Below are 12,953 nucleotides of genomic sequence, written 5' to 3' on the forward strand. Positions count from 1 at the left end.
TCCGCGACTCAACCTCTACTTGGAGAGTAGATGAACACCCCATCCAGGTGTGTATTTGCCTGTTTCGGTTTTTCCACTTAGACGTACCTGCAGGGGTTTTATACAGATATTATTACCTTGCAGATGTCCATACTACGATATTACCTTTGTTTTATCCATTTTTCCAATCGATATTTCTCCGCAGTATCTGTATGTCCGTAGACATTAAAGTGAAAAACAACATGTACGTGTTGTTTTTGTGTGTTCGTCAGAATTGGCACCCCTTTGACAGAATGGAGCCATCCCCAGTAAAAGTTACTCGGCTGGTCTACATTTGTTTGGCATACTGTCTGTGAGCGTTATCTCGTTTTCATTCATACAGTTGGAAATTGGTACATTTTTGTCAATATGTAATTAGCAAAATATGCACCACGAGTTTCTTTTCTCTTCGTCTGCTTCTTTGTTCTTCGTTCGTTCTACCCGTGCTTGATCGCACAAGAGACATGTGTTCTAAGCACATTTCGTTTATGCAAGTTGGGAACCTGGACCGAAACAAAATGACAGCTTTGGATTCCATAAAGTTTTATTTGTGGATTTATTAGCCCACAATCTAAACCTATGGCTTCTTTGCGGCGCTGCGTAAGAGCGTGGGTAACAGCACGGATTAGCATGGAAGTGCGAATTTCCGCGCATTCTGGCATACAAACAAAATTATGTATTCTTTTGAGATAGGGCCCCTGGGAGGGAGCGAGCCGATAACTTCCGACTACTTATCCCCCTCCAATCTCCAAGCAGACGGTGCGATAAGATAGTATCAAAGCTGGCCAAGGAGTATAGCCGGCTAAGGGAGTCAAACCTACGGTACGGTAAGTTTGATACTATACATTACGCACCGTGGATCTGGTTGGAGATTATCCCCCTCTCGCTATTCCGCGATCCAACATCCGTTGAAGAGAAAAAACATTTTCTTGGATATAGTACATGTGATAGTACCACCAATTTGTTGAAGGTGACGTGAGTAGAGTAGAGTAGAGTAGAGTGAACCAAATTGTTACATTCATAGTGCGTAGGGTTGCTCGCTCAGCCCTGCGCTCTGTGTATGTCTGTTCATTACGATATCTCCTAGAGCCCGACTACCAATTTGTTGAAGGTGACGTGAACCAAATGTTTACATTCATAATGCGTAAAGGTAGCTCGATCGCTCAGCCCTGCGCCCTGTGTATGTCTGTCCATTACGATATCTCCTCGAGTCCGACTACCAATTTGTTGAAGATGACGTGAACCAAATGTTTACATTCATAGTGCGTAGAGGTAGCTCGCTCAGCTCTGCGCTCTGGGTATGTGGAGCTGGAGGGCTGCACTAGCAACCTCCATGAGGGAGCTCTGTGGAGCTCCTCCATGGAGGTTGCTCATGGAGGTTGCTCGTGCAGCCCTCCAGCTCCAAGGAGCGAGCTCTACGCACTATGAATACAAAAATTTGGTTCTCGTCAACTTTATGAAATTATTAAAATTCCATTCAAGAGCTTCTTAAATATAAACAAATTGGTACTTGGGCTCTAGGAGTGGGTACAAAGCATGGCTTATATGTGACAGGGACGGTTTTCAGTTGAAAAATGCCCGCAACTATCAGTCGATCTTAAATATGACCGATCTTCCATCGATACGCCCGAAGATCGTGGATAATAATGTGACAGGGGTATATAAGGACGGTCGTATAACCGGAACTAATACACGTTTCTCCTTGGTTTATTTTTGTAGATAGTACACACAGTAGTTCTAGCTTGATAGTGTTTCTCTCTAACTCTCTGCTCTTGTCCGTTAAGACATTATGATATAACATTTAAAGCGACCAATCAATAAATTCAGAGCAGCTTCAGTTTTCATATATTTCCCTACGTTATATTGTTGTTATACACATTACAATTCCGTTACTTTGAAATTTGCAAAACACGTTTTGATTACATGTCTGCAAGACATCCATTCTTGTCAGCTACGATTTAAAGATGAATAAATTAAACTTACTGAAAGGTTTGTTCACAACTCATATAACATTAAAGAATAGATGAAAGTTGAATCTCTTCTTCTGGATAAATCAAATTTAATTCAGACGTTTCAAACGGCATCCGCCGTTCTTCTTCAGTGAAATAAAAATAAAAGTTTACAACTCTGCGGAATAAGGAATACTTCTTACGTTCTAAATAAACAAAAAAAGTAACGGCTAAGGTGTTCTAAAGTAAACATGGTAGGTAACTACAGAGGTATTCTAAACAGTGTTCTAAATAAACAAAAAGGTAACTGACAAAGGTTCTGTGATACATTCTAGCAAAATAAGAAAGGCTAACAAGGGATATAATGCAGAGGAGGCATCCGGGGTTACCCAGAATGCAATTTAACCTTTGACCCCTGACTTCCGGTTGTGTGTCATGTGTGGCTGAAGGTGATTTCCAGTCTTGCCCACTTTTAGGGCTTTCTGCTCCGTGGCTGTGCAGTTTTAGGGGCCTATTGTTTTTTAGTGTCTTCGTAGAGGCAATGAATATTCTATTTATGTGTTCCTTTGGAGGCAACATGTATTTTATACGTTAGAATTGGGCATTTTATCTTCGAACAGCGTTACGTAAACATCAAGATATTTGCTAATTTCATGACGCTCCCGGACGGAATCTTCGCCTCGGTTACTAAAAATCGTGGGGACCTTAGGTTTTCAGTATGTTTAACATGTACTATGATGTCTTAGCTTGCGTTGGGTGCCGTGATAATCTAAAGTCCCCACATTTTGCTGAGAAATTTGAGATTTGGGGGAGGGGGGCTATGGCTGCGTTGTGTAAACGATATCTACACGGTTGTTCACTGTCGGCGTTGATGTCTCCCTGGCACGTAGCTTTAATAGATAACTATTTTTTTGTGATTTTCAGTTGCATGTCGCACATTTTAAGTTATGTCTGGCCGGTTTTGTGACAGCTTAGCCATAGACAACACGGTCTTCCGTATTTTTGTGCTCTTTTCAACCCGGGCCCATATAGGAGAACAACACGTAAATGATATACCCTTGTTGAGATGTCCACGTCCACACAGCCAGAAGACAGCTGTACAGATGCCGCTAGTTCTAACTCAGAGATCCCATAGTATCTATATAGTGTCTAATGTATGGATATACCAATGTTTGTGTATGCAGATTTTAATTATGGAATATATGGATAGAGCAGAGATTCCACAAATTTGCAGTGGGTGTGCCACCAGTGAATGAAGATACAGGTGCACATTCACGTCTACTGAACAATTCTTATATTTTGAACTCGACACGTGTGTACATATTTTGATATATACACAAACATACAAGTACCCCTTGTTTTCTTGAATAATATACGCAAAACTATGCACATTGTTTTCAACCTTCTTTCTACATTGGGTGGTGTGAAGACTTTAAGCAGTGTTGTGTAACAAGTTCTGTTTTTTGACAAATAAATAATAAAATGAAGACAATTTCACAGAATGACTTCAATTATTTATTGCCGTAATACAATCAAGTGCACTTTTTCAATGTAGGTTGTTTCCATACACTTATCCCCAACAACAGTTGGAGACTGACAAGTGTATGTGTATCAGTGGTTCTAGTTAAGATAGACATGTTGTATTTACAGAGGCTTTTACATCTCATGTTCTTCCTTTATTGGTACAACACAGTAGTATATTTAAAGCTATGCCACACTGATATGTAGGGGTTGCAATCATTCAGTACAGTTTTCTCTGTTGCTTCATATTCTTGAGATTTTATGTAAATATTGTGATTGACGGTAACACAGTATATGTTTAACGGTTGTTCAACAGTACAATATGAATTGGTTGCTTTCAACTGTATTTGTATCAAAATCTATATACTGTACGGAAAGCTCAAGTAAGATGTTACACCTGTAATACTGTATGTTGCAATGTACAAGAAACATATTTACAAGACAAACCCTCTATGTTTCAGTATACAAAATATACATACAGACTTGACCCACTTGCACAGGAATGTTAATTTTTGTGCTGCAACATTGTCAGTTTGTACTGTGTCAAGAAGGCTATTCCTGACAAAAGAAATCCATATTTCTCTGGCTACCTCAATGGGACAGTAATATTGAGCAAGTCACATTTTCCTGATATAACATATATAATGTAAGCTATCAACACTAAATTGGCCCCTGTAGTTCCAAAAGAAGCCACTAGGGGATCAACACTTCACCAATTACTTATAAGATATACCAAATACACTATTTGAAAAGGATAGCCATATAGCATGTCCAGAAGTTAAGATATCAAACACGGAAGTTCTCCTGCAGTGCCGTAACAACTGCAATATGCATATGGGAATGGGAGCACATCACAAAAGTCCCACTGACTGTGCCAACTCTTAGTCAGTCTGGCATCCATACCCCTGAGAACATGCCGGTGCTGGATTATGGAGACTGTCCATATTGCTGCCCAGCTAGTGGCTCCCTCACTCCTGCATCAGCCACTTCCCATCCATCTCCAGTAGAGAGTGAAGACAGTGATGATGATGAAGAATTGGAGGCAGCCACCATTGAACAGCGCGGCTTGACACGAGAAAGGAAATACCAAGACACTCTTGCAGCTGTAAAAGACAAAATGTTAGTCAACATGAGGCCTGTTCCAGTTAGATTGGACTTTGAACCGGACAACCATTAGGACAGAAATGCTATTAAAATCGATGCCTTGGTAAACCACTGGAAAGTTATTGGTTACATGCCTGTTGAGATGATTCTGAAAGTTACAAAAGCAATGAAGAGAGAAGAAATTGGATCTGTTACATTACCATCTACACCCAAGTTTGAACTACACCCTGTACAGAATGGGTTTGGAGCTTCAATAGCAGTTGTGAAGAAAGGGAGCAGATGACAAAAACAATGTGTATAATAGTGATTTGTCTTCTCTGTAAATTATGACAGATACAACATGTTGTACCACAATTACTACTATATCACTAGTATATACTATAGACAATAGAGTTATGCAACTTCCTTTACTAAGGCTTTAGATATCACCGTCTTGAGCTTTCCATACGGTGTACCGTGTATATACAGTATTACAGTTGCAACATCTTACATTTTCCATAAAGTGTATTAGATACTACTGAAAGACTGCAATCACCACATATTTTTATTATTATTCTGTGGCATAATCTTTAAACATGTTACTGCTTCACAACTCACTGTCTTCATCACTGTAGTCCAAGTCATCAAGGCTGTCTGCAGTGGTTGATGGGGGTCAACTGACGAAGGTGTGATGCCTTCCCACTCCCATCTCTAAGGTGTGCTTTAGAATTCACCGCCCTCGTCGAACCACTGTATTGAGGGATAAGATTGAATCCATGACACAGAAATAACAATAGGCACACTTAAATTTTAATCATGATTAGTCCTGTGAAACGCTAGAGGCGAGTAGAACAGTTTTTACCGCAAGCTCAACCCCGGGATTCGAATCTGCGACCTATCACACTGGACCCGGGCAGCCAAACTCACAAAACCAAGTGCGCAACTGATTATGCCAAAAGGCTCAAAGCCATTTTGCATGGTCGGTTGGCGGTACTTGAACAGTACTGTTACACCTGGATGACGTATGAATGGGTTGGCATTTTTGCAGGAAAATTTTACATTTACATTTACATTGCCATCCTTGTAACTGTAAAGGTTTCCAGCAAAAATGCCAGCCCATGCATACATCATCCAGGCCTAACTGATGATAAGATCAGGACATTACTGTAACGGTTTACTATTGTCCATATCATTACAAGCAGGAAAATTAGACTTGACTGATTTTAAGTATTGGCCCTGCTAAAAATTAGCACAGCAGTGTACACACGACGCTGGATCTAAAACCAGGGCTCGAAATACTTTTTTCTGCATACCTGCACTGGTGCAGGTAACACTGAAAATTACCTACACCAGACAAATTTAACCTGCGCCATTCTGAATTTTGAAAGTATGGATCATACTAAAATTGTTCAGGAACCATTTTTTTATATATACTTAATAGGTGGTAACAGTCAATGCTGAGCTAATAACAATCAAATCCACCTACATCTCCAGGACATTTATGTATAAAACCTAGTATATGGACCAGTGCAATTTTAATATAGGTGCAGGTAGACACCAGAAATACCTGAAAAAACTCCAATTTTACCTGCACTAACATGCATATGTAGGTGGTATTTTGAGCCCTGAAACAGATTTGTAGCACAATTTTGTCGCCCCTCCCAGATTTTCAATCCAATCAAAATTGAAACATATGTTATAATATTGAAATTCTACGTTGGTTTTGTTAAAAACGTCATGGTATTTGCGGTTCATGTCTCCTCCGCACAAAACAAGCTTTGCCCCCCTCCCCCCAACAACTTACATAAATTTCGCCCCGATACGGCGACTGTTTGTAAGAAAATACGGAGAAAATAGTTTACCAAGGAGGTTGAGTTTACAAAGGATGCCAGAGACACAAAATTGTGCAAGGATAGATGGTAGAGACTCACCTTTGCCACACAATGTCTGGCCACTCCAAGCAGCTTTGGTGCGGGGAATTTTTGGTGACCTTGCGCTGGCACTTGTGTTGTTTGTCGGCAGCCCCGGGATTATCGCTGTCAATTTGAAGCTACCAGAGAAAATCGGCCGCACCGCAGGTTGGCAGACACAATATCAGCTTGTAAGCATTCCCATGTCAGGAATAGCGACTTATCGATACGGTACAAACTGACAAATTATTTGATATCCCTGTTTTCCGTGAGGCTGGTTCCGTCTACTGTATGAAGGTCTCAGAACACAGTTTTTCGGGTATGGGGATTTACATGGTTAAGGACCCCAAAGTGAGGTGGTTCGACGACTCAAAACCTATAGTAGGGTGCAGATACAATTCACAAGAATTTAGTATGTTGAAGTTGAGGGTACAAGCTACAAAATATCTGAAGATGAGCATAGATTTGCCGGCTCGTTTTTCTATAACAGACACTTTGATTTGACCCCCAGCGGAGGTCATGGAACTGCAGCCGGCGAACAGGAAGTGCCGGTAACATATCAAGGCGCAAATTCCCGCCCGCCGAAAAAGCGACGTAATCCAACTTATACAGTATGAACGCCGATGTATTCCTCTACTATTCACCACAGATTCCACCTCGCTGTCGTGCACGGAAGAATAAATACGGCCTTTGCAAGTACCGCGATGCACTATTTTAACCCGAACTACTTTTGGGGACGGGGGTCGCGGATAATTACTGTGTTATGAGACCTTAAGCCAACTTGACCTTGGATTTCTTTACGTTCATACAATAAAACTAGTCAAGATACAAAACCGTACCAAATTTTAGAGCAGAAATCCAAATGGTTCCTGAGATATGGCCAACTTTGCACTTTGGCGCCTAGCACAGGTGTCGGCACTGTACAAGGACTATCTGAGGGGCCGCTAATTGGTCTCATTATCTCAACAAACTTGATATTCTGGTTGACTTTTTCTGTTATAAGGAGCTTGCCAGACCACATTCTACCGTTCTGAGTGATTGGGGTTGGAGGTTTGTCTTTTTTAGGGCGGAAAAAGGGGGGGGGAGTCGAGCGGGCTTTAGACCGCACTAAGTCCTATACTTAAGCATAGGGAGCGGTCTAGGCGGCCGTTGCCATGGTAACGGCGGGTCAGATGGTAACGACAATGTTACAGTTCAAGTCAGCCGAGATCAATTACCAACATATCGGTCAAATTTACTGTGCTTGTCCGTCCCTGGGGAATTCACGCTGTGGATGAATTAAGCCAACTTGACCTTGGATTTCTTTACGTTCATACAATAAAACTAGTCAAGATACAAAACCGTACCAAATTTTAGAGCAGAAATCCAAATGGTTCCTGAGATATGGCCAACTTTGCACTTTGGCGCCTAGCACAGGTGTCGGCACTGTACAAGGACTATCTGAGGGGCCGCTAATTGGTCTCATTATCTCAACAAACTTGATATTCTGGTTGACTTTTTCTGTTATAAGGAGCTTGCCAGACCACATTCTACCGTTCTGAGTGATTGGGGTTGGAGGTTTGTCTTTTTTAGGGCGGAAAAAGGGGGGGGGGGAGTCGAGCGGGCTTTAGACCGCACTAAGTCCTATACTTAAGCATAGGGAGCGGTCTAGGCGGCCGTTGCCATGGTAACGGCGGGTCAGATGGTAACGAAAATGTTACAGTTCAAGTCAGCCGAGATCAATTACCAACATATCGGTCAAATTTACTGTGCTTGTCCGTCCCTGGGGAATTCACGCTGTGGATGAAGCCAACTTGACCTTGGATTTCTTTACGTTCATACAATAAAACTAGTCAAGATACAAAACCGTACCAAATTTTAGAGCAGAAATCCAAATGGTTCCTGAGATATGGCCAACTTTGCACTTTGGCGCCAAGCACAGGTGTCGGCACTGTACAAGGACTATCTGAGGGGCCGCTAATTGGTCTCATTATCTCAACAAACTTGATATTCTGGTTGACTTTTTCTGTTATAAGGAGCTTGCCAGACCACATTCTACCGTTCTGAGTGATTGGGGTTGGAGGTTTGTCTTTTTTAGGGCGGAAAAAGGGGGGGGGGGAGTCGAGCGGGCTTTAGACCGCACTAAGTCCTATACTTAAGCATAGGGAGCGGTCTAGGCGGCCGTTGCCATGGTAACGGCGGGTCAGATGGTAACGAAAATGTTACAGTTCAAGTCAGCCGAGATCAATTACCAACATATCGGTCAAATTTACTGTGCTTGTCCGTCCCTGGGGAATTCACGCTGTGGATGAATTAAGCCAACTTGACCTTGGATTTCTTTACGTTCATACAATAAAAATAGTCAAGATACAAAACCGTACCAAATTTTAGAGCAGAAATCCAAATGGTTCCTGAGATATGGCCAACTTTGCACTTTGGCGCCAAGCACAGGTGTCGGCACTGTACAAGGACTATCTGAGGGGCCGCTAATTGGTCTCATTATCTCAACAAACTTGATATTCTGGTTGACTTTTTCTGTTATAAGGAGCTTGCCAGACCACATTCTACCGTTCTGAGTGATTGGGGTTGGAGGTTTGTCTTTTTTAGGGCGGAAAAAGGGGGGGGGGGAGTCGAGCGGGCTTTAGACCGCACTAAGTCCTATACTTAAGCATAGGGAGCGGTCTAGGCGGCCGTTGCCATGGTAACGGCGGGTCAGATGGTAACGAAAATGTTACAGTTCAAGTCAGCCGAGATCAATTACCAACATATCGGTCAAATTTACTGTGCTTGTCCGTCCCTGGGGAATTCACGCTGTGGATGAAGGTCTCAGAACACAGTTTTTCGGGTATGGGGATTTACATGGTTAAGGACCCCAAAGTGAGGTGGTTCGACGACTCAAAACCTATAGTAGGGTGCAGATACAATTCACAAGAATTTAGTATGTTGAAGTTGAGGGTACAAGCTACAAAATATCTGAAGATGAGCATAGATTTGCCGGCTCGTTTTTCTATAACAGACACTTTGATTTGACCCCCAGCGGAGGTCATGGAACTGCAGCCGGCGAACAGGAAGTGCCGGTAACATATCAAGGCGCAAATTCCCGCCCGCCGAAAAAGCGACGTAATCCAACTTATACAGTATGAACGCCGATGTATTCCTCTACTATTCACCACAGATTCCACCTCGCTGTCGTGCACGGAAGAATAAATACGGCCTTTGCAAGTACCGCGATGCACTATTTTAACCCGAACTACTTTTGGGGACGGGGGTCGCGGATAATTACTGTGTTATGAGACCTTAAGCCAACTTGACCTTGGATTTCTTTACGTTCATACAATAAAACTAGTCAAGATACAAAACCGTACCAAATTTTAGAGCAGAAATCCAAATGGTTCCTGAGATATGGCCAACTTTGCACTTTGGCGCCTAGCACAGGTGTCGGCACTGTACAAGGACTATCTGAGGGGCCGCTAATTGGTCTCATTATCTCAACAAACTTGATATTCTGGTTGACTTTTTCTGTTATAAGGAGCTTGCCAGACCACATTCTACCGTTCTGAGTGATTGGGGTTGGAGGTTTGTCTTTTTTAGGGCGGAAAAAGGGGGGGGGAGTCGAGCGGGCTTTAGACCGCACTAAGTCCTATACTTAAGCATAGGGAGCGGTCTAGGCGGCCGTTGCCATGGTAACGGCGGGTCAGATGGTAACGACAATGTTACAGTTCAAGTCAGCCGAGATCAATTACCAACATATCGGTCAAATTTACTGTGCTTGTCCGTCCCTGGGGAATTCACGCTGTGGATGAATTAAGCCAACTTGACCTTGGATTTCTTTACGTTCATACAATAAAACTAGTCAAGATGAGGTGGTTCGACGACTCAAAACCTATAGTAGGGTGCAGATACAATTCACAAGAATTTAGTATGTTGAAGTTGAGGGTACAAGCTACAAAATATCTGAAGATGAGCATAGATTTGCCGGCTCGTTTTTCTATAACAGACACTTTGATTTGACCCCCAGCGGAGGTCATGGAACTGCAGCCGGCGAACAGGAAGTGCCGGTAACATATCAAGGCGCAAATTCCCGCCCGCCGAAAAAGCGACGTAATCCAACTTATACAGTATGAACGCCGATGTATTCCTCTACTATTCACCACAGATTCCACCTCGCTGTCGTGCACGGAAGAATAAATACGGCCTTTGCAAGTACCGCGATGCACTATTTTAACCCGAACTACTTTTGGGGACGGGGGTCGCGGATAATTACTGTGTTATGAGACCTTAAGCCAACTTGACCTTGGATTTCTTTACGTTCATACAATAAAACTAGTCAAGATACAAAACCGTACCAAATTTTAGAGCAGAAATCCAAATGGTTCCTGAGATATGGCCAACTTTGCACTTTGGCGCCTAGCACAGGTGTCGGCACTGTACAAGGACTATCTGAGGGGCCGCTAATTGGTCTCATTATCTCAACAAACTTGATATTCTGGTTGACTTTTTCTGTTATAAGGAGCTTGCCAGACCACATTCTACCGTTCTGAGTGATTGGGGTTGGAGGTTTGTCTTTTTTAGGGCGGAAAAAGGGGGGGGGAGTCGAGCGGGCTTTAGACCGCACTAAGTCCTATACTTAAGCATAGGGAGCGGTCTAGGCGGCCGTGGCCATGGTAACGGCGGGTCAGACGGTAACGAAAATGTTACAGTTCAAGTCAGCCGAGGTCAATTACCAACATATCGGTCAAATTTAATGTGCTTGTCCGTCCCTGGGGAATTCACGCTGTGGATGAAGGTCTCAGAACACAGTTTTTCGGGTATGGGGATTTACATGGTTAAGGACCCCAAAGTGAGGTGGTTCGACGACTCAAAACCTATAGTAGGGTGCAGATACAATTCACAAGAATTTAGTATGTTGAAGTTGAGGGTACAAGCTACAAAATATCTGAAGATGAGCATAGATTTGCCGGCTCGTTTTTCTATAACAGACACTTTGATTTGACCCCCAGCGGAGGTCATGGAACTGCAGGCGGCGAACAGGAAGTGCCGGTAACATATCAAGGCGCAAATTCCCGCCGGCCGAAAAAGCGACGTAATCCAACTTATACAGTATGAACGCCGATGTATTCCTCTACTATTCACCACAGATTCCACCTCGCTGTCGTGCACGGAAGAATAAATACGGCCTTTGCAAGTACCGCGATGCACTATTTTAACCCGAACTACTTTTGGGGACGGGGGTCGCGGATAATTACTGTGTTATGAGACCTTAAGCCAACTTGACCTTGGATTTCTTTACGTTCATACAATAAAAATAGTCAAGATACAAAACCGTACCAAATTTTAGAGCAGAAATCCAAATGGTTCCTGAGATATGGCCAACTTTGCACTTTGGCGCCAAGCACAGGTGTCGGCACTGTACAAGGACTATCTGAGGGGCCGCTAATTGGTCTCATTATCTCAACAAACTTGATATTCTGGTTGACTTTTTCTGTTATAAGGAGCTTGCCAGACCACATTCTACCGTTCTGAGTGATTGGGGTTGGAGGTTTGTCTTTTTTAGGGCGGAAAAAGGGGGGGGGGGGAGTCGAGCGGGCTTTAGACCGCACTAAGTCCTATACTTAAGCATAGGGAACGGTCTAGGCGGCCGTTGCCATGGTAACGGCGGGTCAGATGGTAACGAAAATGTTACAGTTCAAGTCAGCCGAGGTCAATTACCAACATATCGGTCAAATTTACTGTGCTTGTCCGTCCCTGGGGAATTCACGCTGTGGATGAAAAGCCAACTTGACCTTGGATTTCTTTACGTTCATACAATAAAACTAGTCAAGATACAAAACCGTACCAAATTTTAGAGCAGAAATCCAAATGGTTCCTGAGATATGGCCAACTTTGCACTTTGGCGCCTAGCACAGGTGTCGGCACTGTACAAGGACTATCTGAGGGGCCGCTAATTGGTCTCATTATCTCAACAAACTTGATATTCTGGTTGACTTTTTCTGTTATAAGGAGCTTGCCAGACCACATTCTACCGTTCTGAGTGATTGGGGTTGGAGGTTTGTCTTTTTTAGGGCGGAAAAAGGGGGGGGGGGGAGTCGAGCGGGCTTTAGACCGCACTAAGTCCTATACTTAAGCATAGGGAGCGGTCTAGGCGGCCGTTGCCATGGTAACGGCGGGTCAGATGGTAACGAAAATGTTACAGTTCAAGTCAGCCGAGATCAATTACCAACATATCGGTCAAATTTACTGTGCTTGTCCGTCCCTGGGGAATTCACGCTGTGGATGAAGGTCTCAGAACACAGTTTTTCGGGTATGGGGATTTACATGGTTAAGGACCCCAAAGTGAGGTGGTTCGACGACTCAAAACCTATAGTAGGGTGCAGATACAATTCACAAGAATTTAGTATGTTGAAGTTGAGGGTACAAGCTACAAAATATCTGAAGATGAGCATAGATTTGCCGGCTCGTTTTTCTATAACAGACACTTTGATTTGACCCCCAG

General features: G+C 43.1%; 1 long non-coding RNA gene across 2 annotated transcripts; it reads right to left on the minus strand.

Moving 5' to 3' along the window:
- Nucleotides 1-3,459: 3,459 nt before the first annotated feature.
- LOC118427726 lies at nucleotides 3,460-6,772 on the minus strand. Of its 2 annotated transcripts, none has more exons than XR_004832569.1 (3): nucleotides 6,503-6,772; nucleotides 5,190-5,321; nucleotides 3,460-4,591 (listed from the first exon to the last, which is right to left on the minus strand). It is a non-coding gene; the product is annotated as an uncharacterized LOC118427726 (long non-coding RNA). The 2 variants fall into 2 exon arrangements; XR_004832570.1 differs by lacking the exon at nucleotides 6,503-6,772 and adding an exon at nucleotides 6,434-6,452.
- Nucleotides 6,773-12,953: the final 6,181 nt, after the last annotated feature.

Source organism: Branchiostoma floridae, chromosome 12 (assembly GCF_000003815.2).
Source record: "Branchiostoma floridae strain S238N-H82 chromosome 12, Bfl_VNyyK, whole genome shotgun sequence".
Classification (NCBI taxonomy): domain Eukaryota; kingdom Metazoa; phylum Chordata; class Leptocardii; order Amphioxiformes; family Branchiostomatidae; genus Branchiostoma; species Branchiostoma floridae.